This window comes from Protopterus annectens, chromosome 8.part0 (assembly GCF_019279795.1).
Source record: "Protopterus annectens isolate FY-2018-M chromosome 8.part0, PAN1.0, whole genome shotgun sequence".
Classification (NCBI taxonomy): Eukaryota; Metazoa; Chordata; order Ceratodontiformes; family Protopteridae; genus Protopterus; species Protopterus annectens.
Window position 1 is genome coordinate 272506384 of NC_056741.1, and position 12858 is coordinate 272519241.

Consider the following 12858-nt stretch of genomic DNA (forward strand, 5'->3'; position numbering starts at 1 on the left):
TATTGCCAAGGTGGTTAGAACATCCTTCCATGTGGCCCACCTAATCACAAAAGGGTTCGCATCTAGAACAAAAGAGGTTATTGTGCCCCTCTACTCATCACTCATTAGACCCATCATAGAGTACAATGCCCCATTTGGGATGTACCTTACAAGACACCTGCAACAGCTGGAAAGACCACAGAAGTACCTCACCAAGAGGATTACTGGCCTCAAACATATGCCCTATGCAGCCCAACTGAAGAAACTCCAACTGTACTCGGTTGCATACCGCTTACTCAGAGGTGATCTCTGCTTGACATACAAGGCCATGTCCAACCCAGAATTGATGGACATGCTCCACCTAAAAAAAAAAATCCCAAGAGCCACACGCTCTAGGGATCTAAACCTCACCACAACAATAAATAGGACATGCTGGAGGGATAGATTCCTGTCCCAAAGACTCCCCATGCTTTGGAACAGGATTCCAATCTACATTAGGCAGAGCCCCTCACTAACACTCTTCAAGTGAAACATTGACGAGTGGATGGGAAACAGAAAATTTACCCCGGGGATCACTGCAGTGTATCTGCTGGACAGAGTTACAGGGAACTAATGGCTCTGCTGGACCGAGGCACAGGGAACTAATCTAAGGGGGCGTCGAAAGCCAACACATTCTGGCTAGGCTTATAGATGCCCTCGGGCAGATAGCCTAGTACTTACCTATGAACCTATGAACCTATTATATAGGGGTAGGATCTTATGTTTAAGTAGTGAGTGTGTATGTTGTCCTTTGCCTCTTAGCCAGAGCCAGGGCATACTGTGCATGCCTCTGTCTGCCAGCAGCAGCTGCAGCTGGTAGTTCTCCTTCAGAATCCTTATCAGTACCTGCTGCTGCTGCCACTGGCTCTGCTTGTGGTCCTTAAAACTCTGGTACAGCCCCTTGCCATTCTTGTTGAAGCTGCTTCCTGAGTATTATATTGTGTAACATGGCACATACTGCATGTATTTTGGCAGAGGTGGATAGGTCGTACTGCAGTGCACCTCCTGATGTGTTTAAACAGTGGAACCATGATTTCAGCAGTCCAAACACATGCACTACAATATTCCTAGTTTGAGAATCCGTGGCATTGTATCATTGCTTGGTGGGGTTGTGCAGGCTTCTCATGGGTGTCATCAGCCATGGCTTCAGTGCATAACATGCATCCCCCTCTAGATGCCCTTGATGAATATTAGCCCATATCAAACCTGGTGTATTCCTCACAAGTGTGCCATATGTGTGAGACATGGAAACTGCCTGGGTTACCTGCACAGACAACGTAGATGATCCCTTGGGCATTACAGATAACTTGACAGCTTATACAGTGGAAATCTTTTCTGTGAATGTACCTCTTTCCGTGTTCCCCAAGTGGGGCTGTTATTTCTATGGGTGTGCAATCTATGGCCCCCAACACTTCAGGGACATGTGCTACTGCATAGAAGTCCTACATTACTCTTGCTGTCTCCTGTGAGTTTCATGGGAAACAGATATGTTCTCTTGCATGTAGCAGCACTGCATTTAAAAATGATGTAATATTCTTGAGGCTAATGCCTGTGTCATCCTTAATATACCCCCTGTAGGTCTCTGTAAAGTACCAGTAGCTAGTATATGTAACACTTAACACACCTTTGTTTCCACTGGGATGGGTTCTCCACAATTTCCTTGAGGTCTGAGGTGGGAGCAGCAGAGGTTGCATACTGCCTCTAGTGTTTCCCCATCCACTCTGTATCTCTCAACAGTTTCTGTTTCATGCAGTCCATGCTAAGTCAATCAGGGTCTAAACACTATTCTTCTTCTTGCCTGTGTACTGCAGCAGCAGCACCCTGATTTAAATCTTGTTGTCCACACAACATAATAATAGCAGCAGCAACCTCTAACATGTTATTTCTAAGTATAATCATACCTATATTCCAACCCAGCCACTGGGGATGCACAAGCCAGTCCATTTCTTTGTGCCGGTCCCAAGCCTGGATTAATGAGGAAGGTTGTGCCAGGAAGGGCATCCGGGGTAAAATTTTGCCAAATCATACATGCAGACAACAGTACAGATATACATACCAGATCAGTCGAGGCCCGGGTTAGCAACGACCGCCACCAGTACTGTTGGCCAACAGGGTGCTGGCAGAAATTGGGATACTGTTGGCCGAAGGAGGAGAAAAGGGGGAAGGCATGCCCAAAGGCAGGTAAAGGCTAGGACTGTGATAGTGAGGGTCGGAACTTGGAATGTTGGCAGTATGACTGGTATAGGGAGAGAGCTAGCTGATATGATGGACTGAAGGAAGGTTGGTATATTGTGTGTGCAAGAGACCAGATGGAAGGGGAGCATGGCTAGGTGTATCGGAGGCGGTTTCAAATTGTTTTATCATGGTGTGGATGGGAGGAGAAATGGCGTAGGCAATATCCTGAAGGAACAGTATGCTAAGAGTGTTTTGGAGGTGAAAAGGGTGTCGGATAGAGTGATGTTTATGAAGCTGGAAATTGATGGTGTAATGATGAATGTTGTTAGTGGATATGCTCCACAAGTTGGGTGTGAGATGGATGAGAAAGAAAACTTTTGGGGTGAGTTGGATGAAGTGGTGATGACTGTACCCAAGGGTGAGAGACTAGTGTTTGGAGCAGATTTCAATGGGCATGTTGGTGAAGGGAACAGAGGGGATGAGGAAGTGATGGGTAGGTATGGTGTTAAGCAAAGGAATGCAGAAGGTCATATGGTAGTGGAGTTTGCAAAAAGTATGGACATGGCTGTGATGAATATGTATTTTAACAAGAGGGAGGAGCATAGGGTGACATACAAGAGTGGAGGAAGATGCACACAGGTGGATTATCTTATATAGAAGTGCTAGTCTGAAGGAGATTGGAGACTGTAAATTGGTGGCAGGGGAAAGTGTAGTTAGGCAGCATAGGATGGTGGTTTGCAGGATGACATTGGTGATCAAGAAGAGGAGGATGAGTGTGAGGGCAGCACCAAGGATCAAATGGTGGAAATTGAAAAAGGGTAATTGTGAGGTGATGTTCAGGGAAGAGTTAAGACAGGCACTGCATGGCAGTGAAGAGTTACCAAATAGCTGGGTAACTACAGCAGAGCTAGTAAGAGAGATGGCTAGAAAGGTGCTTGATATGACATCTGGAAAGAGGAAAGAGGACAAGGAGCCCTGGTGGTGGAATGAAGAAGTACAGGAGTGTATACAGAGAAAGAGGTTGGCGAAGAAGAAGTGGGATTGTCAGAGAGATGAAGAAAGTAGACAAGAGTATAAGGAGATGAGGTGCATGGCAAAGAGAGAGGTGGCGAAGGCTAAGGATAAGGTGTATGAAGAGTTGTATAAAAGGTTAGACACTAAGGAGAGAGAAAAGGACCTGTACTGATTGGCTAGACAGAGGGACTGAGCTAGTAAAAATGTGCAGCAGGTAAGGGTGATAAAGGATAATGAGGGAAACATACTCACAAGCGAGGAGAGTGTGTTGAGCAGATGGAAAGAGTACTTTGAGGGGCTGATGAATGAAGAGAATGAGAGGGAAAGAAGGTTGGATGATGTGCGAATGGTGAATCATGAAGTGCAGTGGATTAGCAAGGAGGAAGTAAGGATAGCTATGAAGAAGATGAAGAACGGAAAGGCTGTTGATCCAGATGACATACCTGTGGAAGCATGGAGGTGTTTAGGTGAAATGGCAATGGAGTTTTTAACTAGATTGTTTAATGAAATCTTGGAAAGTGAGAGGATGCCTGAAGAATGGAGGAAAAAGTGTTTTGGTACTGATTTTTAAGAATAAGGGTGATGTGCAGAGTTGTAGTAACTACAGAGGGATTAAATTGATCAGTCACAGCATGAAGTTATGGGAAAGAGTAGTGGAAGATAGGTTAAGAAGGGAGGTGATGATTAGTGATCAGCAGTATGGTTTATTGCCAAGAAAGTGCACTACAGATGTGATGTTTGCTCTGAGAGTGTTGATGGAGAAGTACAGAGAAGGTCAGAAGGAGTAGCACTGTGTCTTTCTGGATTTAGAGAAAGCATATGACAGGGTGCCTAGAGAGGAGTTATGGTATTGTATAAGGAGGTCAGGAGTGTCAGAGAAGTATGTAAGAGTGGTACAGGATATGTACGAGGGTAGTGTGACAGCACTGAGGTCTGCGGTGGGAGTGACAGATGCATTTAAGGTGGAGGTGGGATTACATCAAGGAACAGCTCTGAGCCCTTTCTTATTTGCAATGGTGATGGACAGGTTGACAGACAAGATCAGACAGGAGTCCCCATGGACTATGATGTTTGCAGATGACATTGTGATCTCTAGTGAGTAGGGAACAGGTGGAGGAGACCCTGAAGAACTGGAGATATGCTCTAGAGAGAAGAGGAATAAAGGTCAGTAGGACTAAGACAGAATATGCATGTGTGAATGAGAGGGAGGATAGAGGAATGGTGAGGATGCAGGGAGTAGAGGTGGCGAAGGTGGATGAGTTTAAATACTTGGGATCAACAGTACAGAGTAATGGTGAGTGTGGAAAAGAGGTAAAGAAGAGAGTACAGACAGGATGGAGTGGGTGGTAAAGAGTGTCAGGAGTGATTTGTAACAGACGAGTACCAGTAAGAGTGAAAAGGAAGGACTACAAAAGGGTAGTGAGACCAGCTATGTTACATGGGTTGGAGACAGTGGCATTGACAAAAAGCAGGAGTCAGAGCTTGACATGGCAGAGTTGAAGATGTTAAGATTTGCACTAGGTGTGATGAGGGTGGACAGGATTAGGAATAAGTATATTAGAGGGTCAGCCCATGTTGGAAGGTTTGGAGACAAAGCCAGAGAGGCAAGATTACATTGGTCTGGACATGTGCTGAGGAGGGATGCAGAGTATATTAAGAAAAAGATGCTAAGGATGAAGCTGTCAGGTAACAGGAAAAGAGGAAGGCCTAAGATAAGGTTTATGGATGTGGTAAGAGGACATGCAGGTGGTTGGTGTGACAGAGCAAGATGCAGAGGACAGGAAGAAATGGAAACAGTTGATCTGCTGTGGCGACCCCTAACGGGAGCAGCCAAAAGAAGAAGAAGAAGAAGAATCATACCTATATTCCAAAGAGTTTTGGTGTATATGGCAAAAGCCTACAATGAGTGTACATGATTTCTTTATAGCCTTCTGAATAGCTCTGCCATGCTGGATTGGTTAATTAGTAAGCACTTAAGCTGTGTTTGGTTTTGTTAGAATACTCTGCCATTTATCTGTGTTTGGCACCACTAAATGAATAGTAAACAGCACACTATCATGTCGATGGCATGGCGCACTCCCAACACAATCACCACACTTCATGTAGAGGTTAATGAAGCCAACCAAATGTCATCAACAACTTCATTTCACTTACAACAGTTGTTCCAGAAAGATCATAGAATGGCAGCCTCTCCGATCGATGCTTTGCTGTGTGGCATTTTTTCATTTTTCTTTTATTACCTTAACACAAAATGTATGCAGCAAGAAAATGTTGTCAGTATTCATGAGGTTGCACTTGTTGTTTCTACTTATTCCTAAAAACATCTTGTCTATAGATATGAATTAGGGAGGAATCCATCTGTGAGGAGAGAGAGTGGGTAAGGTTTGCTACTTCCCATATTGTGGGGTGCTTGAAATAAGTTCTGCCCTTTCCCGTAACTATACAATTTTCTTTGTTGTGTTTTTTTCACAACTGCCCCTTATTACCACATAGATTACATTTTTCATTGGACATTTGGCACTGGCATATCCCTGAATACCACAAACATAACATAGTGTTATCAGCTCTTTAGATAATACAGTAGTAAATCTAGCTCCCCTTATATGTGACACATTAGAAAGATGAATAGTCAGATCCTATGATATGAAGAAAGAGAATTTTCCTTCCCTCAGTTCATATTCCATGTTTGTACTATAATATTGTTAACCAGCCAAAGTCTTTTGAAATGTATTCATTCCTGCATCACATCTTCTTTCACCACAAAATAGTTTCAAAATAATAATATTCTCACTTTCCATCTATTATTCAAAGTCAAATTTTGTATTTTGCAGTTATAACAGGGTTGCTTACTTTCATGTTTCTTAAATCCTTCCAAAATTTTAAAACAAATGCATTTTATTTTCCAAACTCAAATCGCAAAAATGTTCTGAACGTGTATGAATTATAGCCCTTACATCAGAGATAGCAAGGACTGAAATTACAGTAGGATGTTCTTAAAACAAAGTGCCTGTTGAATAGCTCCTGTTGCAGTCATTTATAGTAGACCTCTCAACTGTCACTATTTTGGGTGAATGTTCCTATTTTCAGGTCTAATTTACCTCTGTGAATGGAGCACCAAATTTTGGAGGAAGGTTCCTACTTTCAGGTTTGATTTACACCTTCAAACACTTTTCTGAATCCGACTTCATCACACATGATTTTTGCAGCTCTCTAACACATAAAAAATCACACTAGCTATGATTAACATAATAATGGCACCAATAATTTAAAGGAAGAGGACACACATTTCACATCTCCCTTTTTCAGAAGCAAAAATAAATTACCTTGTGTAGTAGAATTTTGCAATCTAGCTCATTAAAGTCTATAGATTTTACTTTTTTATAATGTGCTTATATTTTTATATAATTTTTGACATACGTTTGTTTTTTTTAATGTGCTTTGGAGTAGTATTCCACATTCCTACTTATAAGCTATTTGGTATTCAAATGTTATGCTAATTACATCTCCAGATTTTTGGCTGGATATGCCTACTTTTCAAAGACTTTTGTACCTGTTTTCAATGTATATAGGTTAAGCGGTATGCTTCATAGCAAATTTTGTCATCACTTCTTCTAACGGCAGACCCCCTACTGCTGTCTGCTATGGCAGCACATGACTTATGCCTTTCTGAGTCACAATTACATGTGGCAGCAGCATTTATTTTCTATCTGGCATACAAACTGACTCAGATCCACATCAGCTGCTAGGTTCTTTTTTGTTTTAAACTGTTATCTCCAAAGGTTTCTCAAGCAAAGTATATTCCTGAGCCTAAATGCATACTTTTATCCAAAGTCTTGTTCATAGGTTCATAGGTTCATAGGTGTGTACTAGGCTAATGACCCTGGAGTCTTTACAAGCCTAGCCCATAGGATTACCCTGGCATCATGCCACCTGACCTTATTTCCCAGTGCCTCTGTCGAGTAGAGCTACTGGAGTGATCCCTGGGGTGAATTTTCTATTTCTCATCCACTCATCAAGATTTCTCTTGAAGAGGGCCAGTGATGTGCTCTGTTTGACATGTATGGGAAGTCTATTCCATAGCATGGTCAGTCTGTGGGTTATGAACCTGTCCCTTCAGCTTGTTCTGTTGATTGTGATAATGAGGTTGAGGTCTCTGGAGTGTGTGGTGTGGAGGGATTGAGACTTCTTTAGATGTAGCATTTCTAACAGAGCTGGGTCAGACATGGCTTCGAAAGTCAAGCAGAGATCGCCTCTAAGTAGGTGATATGAGACAAAGAATAGTTGGAGTTTTTTGAGTCTGTCCATATAGGACAAGTGTTTAGGGCCTAGAATTCTCTTTGTGAGGTACTTTTATGGCCTCTCCAGTTGTTGCAGGTGTCTAGTGAGGTACATGCCAAATGGGGCATTGTACTTGATGATTGGCCTATTGAGAGAAGAGTAGAGGGAGACAATGACCTATTTCTTCCTGGATGCAAAACCCTTAGTAATGAGATGTGCCACATAGAAGGACTTTCTGACCACAGTGGCAATGTGGTGGTCAAAAGAGAGGTTCTTGTCAACCTGTTCCCAGATCTCTTATAATGCCTTCTGTGTTCAGTGTACTGCCATCAATGTGGTAATTGTTAACCCTGAGTTCATCATTTATTCATTACGCCATGTAAACATATTTAATTTCCATTTTGAGTACCATTAATGTAACAATCTTCGACCAGGAAGTGTGCCCACTAAAATTTCCCACAAGTAGAGTTAGGGAATTTACCCCAGTGTCTGGGCCAAATTACATCTAATCAGTACAAACATATTATCTGAAGCCTCTTCTGAAAACAGGTTATTGCCCAAGAAGGCCTAACCCAGACAGCACATAGTAAATAAAATAATAGGAATGATTTTTCTGTATCTGGCATTTTCTTCAAATCAGATGATGAAAAAATGTTCTTCACTTTCAGATACCTCCCCATCCAGGCTGGCCTGTAGGGCAACATCATTGACCTTCATATGCTCAAGCTCAGGACATTGCAGTTTAAAGTTATCTTTAAAAGAAATTCAGCTTTTCTTTATCAACTCTTCCTTTCTTTTAAAGCGAGTTCCACCCCAAAAACTACAAGACACCTATCAGTGGACCAGTACCACAGCTCTGAACTACAAAGCAGGAGAAAATGCAATCCCAAGTCCTGTCATTAAAAAAAAGACAATGCCTAAATCTGCACTTTCATCACAAACACCAAGTTAAATATGCCCATATAAAGGTCAGCACAATAAGAGTTTGGTGCTATTGCTACTTGAGATGAACTGGTCTTTTAAAATATATTGTGTCCAATTTGTTCTGAGTAAGGAAAGACAGCAGTTATTAGAATAAATCAGCCAACAGTAATCAACTCTATTCCTACTGAGTTCTAATTTTGATGAATACAACTCCCCCTTCCGTGTGTGTGTGTGTGTGTGTGTGTGTGTGTGTGTGTGTGTGTGTGTGTGTGTGTGTGTCTGTGTTTGTGCGCGCGCGCTCTCACGTGTGACTAGCTGCCTTGCTCCCTTTCTCTCTCAGTCTCTCTTTCACTCTCTTTATGTTTCTCTGCATGTGGTCACTCAGTCTCACTGACTAATTTCAAGACAGGTTCAGAAACAGTGCTGAGCAAAAATGAAACTTTGATGGGGGAAAGTGTTCTCTTTTTAAGCTTACTCACATGTCTCTTAATGCCACAGCTTGTACAATTGATAACTAACATAAATCACTGAAAGGATTATCAGGAGACACTCACTTTAGAACTGAATAAAAAGCATATTTAATGAAGTTTTGTCGAGCTTAGTTGGAGTCACAATGAGGGAACTTGCTAATAGTATTCTCATGGGCCTGACAGGAAACAGAATGGTTTGCACTTACTTCTTCACATGGCTGAATCGCCAGGAGAGGCTTTTGATGCTGCTTTAACAAAGGTTCTTTATATATAAAACCACATGATTAGTGTTCATGTGAAGAAACGTGCAGATCGCTGTAGGAACAGAGGCAATGCATATGGTATAACATTAGCTGGGATGTCGGAGACCTGCTGAGCCTCAGGAAGGTGATTGCTAGTGACAACTGTGCTGTAATAAACTCAGGAACCACTGATAGCTTAAATGCCTTAAATGGTGTACACTAGTAAATGATCACTGCCTTATGACTAATGAATATAACTGTTGCATGCAGTGTTTAGTTTCAGCAGGAGAGTTGTCAAGAACGATAGCTCTACTCCACTCAGCTGAAGTTAATCTCTTTTAATAGTCTAGTAGAACAGATGTTGAAGAAAGAGAATATCCAGACCGCTCATCTGTTTTTCGAGTGTACTGGAACTTATGAAGTTGGGTTATTCTTGAGCTCCCAAAAATAAGTATTTACAAACAAACAGTGAAGAATGTGTTTGACGAGTCTCTGCACTGAGTATTGCCAGTGTATGCAGTGTATGCAAACTGGTACATATTTCACTGTCTGTGCATTTGTATACATAGCTGGCCTTAGGCATAGGCCAATTAGGTGGCCGCCTAGGGCACTGCTCTAGCAGGGGTGCTGTTCCAGTATTTATTTGGTGTAGGTAGACCAGGATGAGGGCAACAAGTGGTGTGGGGGGGGCATCATGGAGCCATTTTGCCTAGGGCACCAGTTGACCTAAGGCCGGTCCTGTTTGTATATGTATGTGTGTGTGTACAAGTGTGTGTGGTGAGGTGTCTGTGTGATCTACTACAGGTGCTCCTATGACTTTCTGTATGGCTGACCTGCTCAGTGTCATTTGGTCACAAAACCAAGTACCCAACCTCCCAATAGCCCATACTAGCTATGCCTACCCAAAACTCTAATCCTAACCCTAAAAGTTCTACTTGATCCCTAATCTTAATCCTAAACCTTGTTCCCTAACATTGTCCCTAAAACAGTAACCATTTGAAATGTTGTGAACTTGATAGAGTGAGTCCTGAAACACAGAAACTGAATGGCCATTAAAACAGATTTACATATACATAGGTAATTTCTCAGGATAGTCCCTTTCTCAGAGGTATGGAGATCTTAGAGTTGGTATAAATAAGTTTAGTGGGGTGTAGGGAGCTTGCCCCCAACATCAGGAGGGGGTGCAAGGTGGGCTAGCCCACGGTAAAATAATAAGTTGAAAAAAGAAGTGCAATGCTTGAGATTAGCTCTTCTGGATTTTTTGGCCTTTTTCTGCATGTTGGTTCTCTGCATTTCAAGTATCAGCATTTCAATAAGGAGCCTCTAAAACTCCCACTCAGTGATTCTAAAACTATTATTCACTCCCCACTGTTGTTTTATTTACCCAGATTCCTGTATCCAACAATGTTGCAAACATTGCCCAAACTGGAATGGCCATTCAAGGTACAGCCCATGTAGGATGAGTAGGGTAACAAGTACCTAGTTGCGAAACACAGACTCACATATTTACATGTTTGATCTCCGTGATCTCTTAAGCTAGAGCCTGATGTGTTCAAATATGTTGGCTCAGCCCATTTCCTCAAAGTTTCAGTGTTTGCTTCATTAAAGAGGGAGATGTGTACACACAGTTACTAGTAACTGCTGTATGGTCTGTGGTTACACCTTAGAGAAAGATCAGTTTAGGCTTTACATTGTCTGTCAGTGATCACTCTTCCTCTGACATGCAGTAGCCCTAGTGTAAGAATAATTAAAGTTTGGGGTAGTGGAAAGGATAGAAGTGAGCAGTCAATGCCAACTTAACTATCCAGGGGAGGGATTCTGCCTATGATGCCTACAGTAGCAGCATTAAGAGTCTGGCAATCTCTACACTGGCATACTACTTAGTAGTGAGGTTGAACATGGGTGTTAATTTGTCAGGTGTACAGTGGTGCAAGAAGATTTGTAAGCAAAAGTGTTATTAATACTCCTAGATTTTAACTATATGTATAGTGGCTAGTTGCCTTTCCGTTTTTAGATAATAGATACATAGGCAATGAATAGAGGAGAAAAATGCTCACCTATTCCCTCTTCAATTAATTGTCTTTAGAGTTATTCTACAATTGAGGTCTTATTACACTCAGCTATATTCATGATGGAAACGTATGGTCTCAATAATAAAAAAAATAAATAAATCACGTGTTCAGTGCCATCAAATTTGTCACAGTGTTTTTGTGTCCCTACTTAAGTGTTTGCTCACTGACTGCTTCTCATGACTAAAGACTATAAAGCTAAAAATCTTTTATCTTGCCAATTTATTTCAGGAGTCTCTAACATATTATCACTATTCCTCTGTATGACCTGACTTCCAGTAAATACATCTTCATCTCCATATGAGAGATTCTTTAGGTCTGCCCTACTGATTGTTACTGATCTTCTGACCTACTCCATATTCAGTTTTTCCTTAACTTAGGGGACACCATATCTAAATGGAGTATTCCTGGTCATGCCTCACAACTGTTTCAAGGTGCTGGACTTCCTTTCTGGTAAATTCATGTCTGTTATGATTTAGCACATCATCAGATCATTCATATTCTATACTGACTCTCTCTCTGGCTCAGGCTAAACTAAACCGTTAGAACTGCAGTATTTACAGTGGATTATAGTGTTTTATAAGCATAAGCTTCAATGTTTCCAAAGCCTGTTCTACCTTTTAAAGCACTTTCATTAATGAGTTCCATTCAGTATTTTTTTTCTTGATTGTGACAGAATTCATATTTCACAGTGTCATTCTTTTTAGTCAGAATTCCTTCTAGTGACTAGCTTGGAAATTCATCAGGTATTGTCTTTTTCATTGGGTCTATATCAGCTTATCAAAATCTGATAAGAGTGAATGCTCTTTGATCGAACCCTAAACATCGAACAACCAAAATAGTGAAGACATGGAACAGCAATTTTTTCACAGGGAAAAAAATCTCCGGGCCTTTTTTTTCCCCAGGGAAAAAAAAATCACTGGGCTGTTTTCAGGAGTTTGCCATTTCCTCCACTGTGGTGGAATCTCGGAGTTGGTATATTTAAGTAGGGAGGTGTGGGGGGTGCAGACCCCCACATTCGGGAGAGTGGGTGGCAAAACCCACAGTTTATGTTGTGTTTTCATTTAGATTTTTTGTTGTTTTTTTTTTTTTTTTTTTTTTTTTGCAGAACAGCGATTTTTTTCCCTGGGAAAATATCGCTGTTCTGTGTCTTTGTTATTTTGGTTCTTTGGCGTTTAGGGTTCGATCAAAGAGCGTTCGTTCTTATCAGCTTTCGATAAACTGATATAGACCCTTCTTCATTTGAGGGACAGCTCATCCAAAGGTATAATGTTGAGTTGCTCTTACTCAGTGTCTTTCTTGTCATATAATTAAACATTTCAAGAGTGACTGACCACTATCATGGATTGAGGGAAATTATCGTATATGAAGATATCAGGCTGCTCCCATTTTTTATGATATTACAATCACAGAGTTGCTATCTGTAAATATGAGGAAGTGTGTGGGACTCAGCCCCCCATACAAGGATGCAAACATTCTTAATTTTAGTTTTTATATATCATTGTTCACTATATGTGCAACCAGAATTATTTATTTAATAGTTTTATTTATTTGCATTTGATTATCGAGAAAGTTCATGTAGTTCATGTAAAAGCTCCAGAAAATATTTTAATAATGTAAAATGACAATCAATAGCAATGCAGTATAATGTACAGTGTAATTTTTATA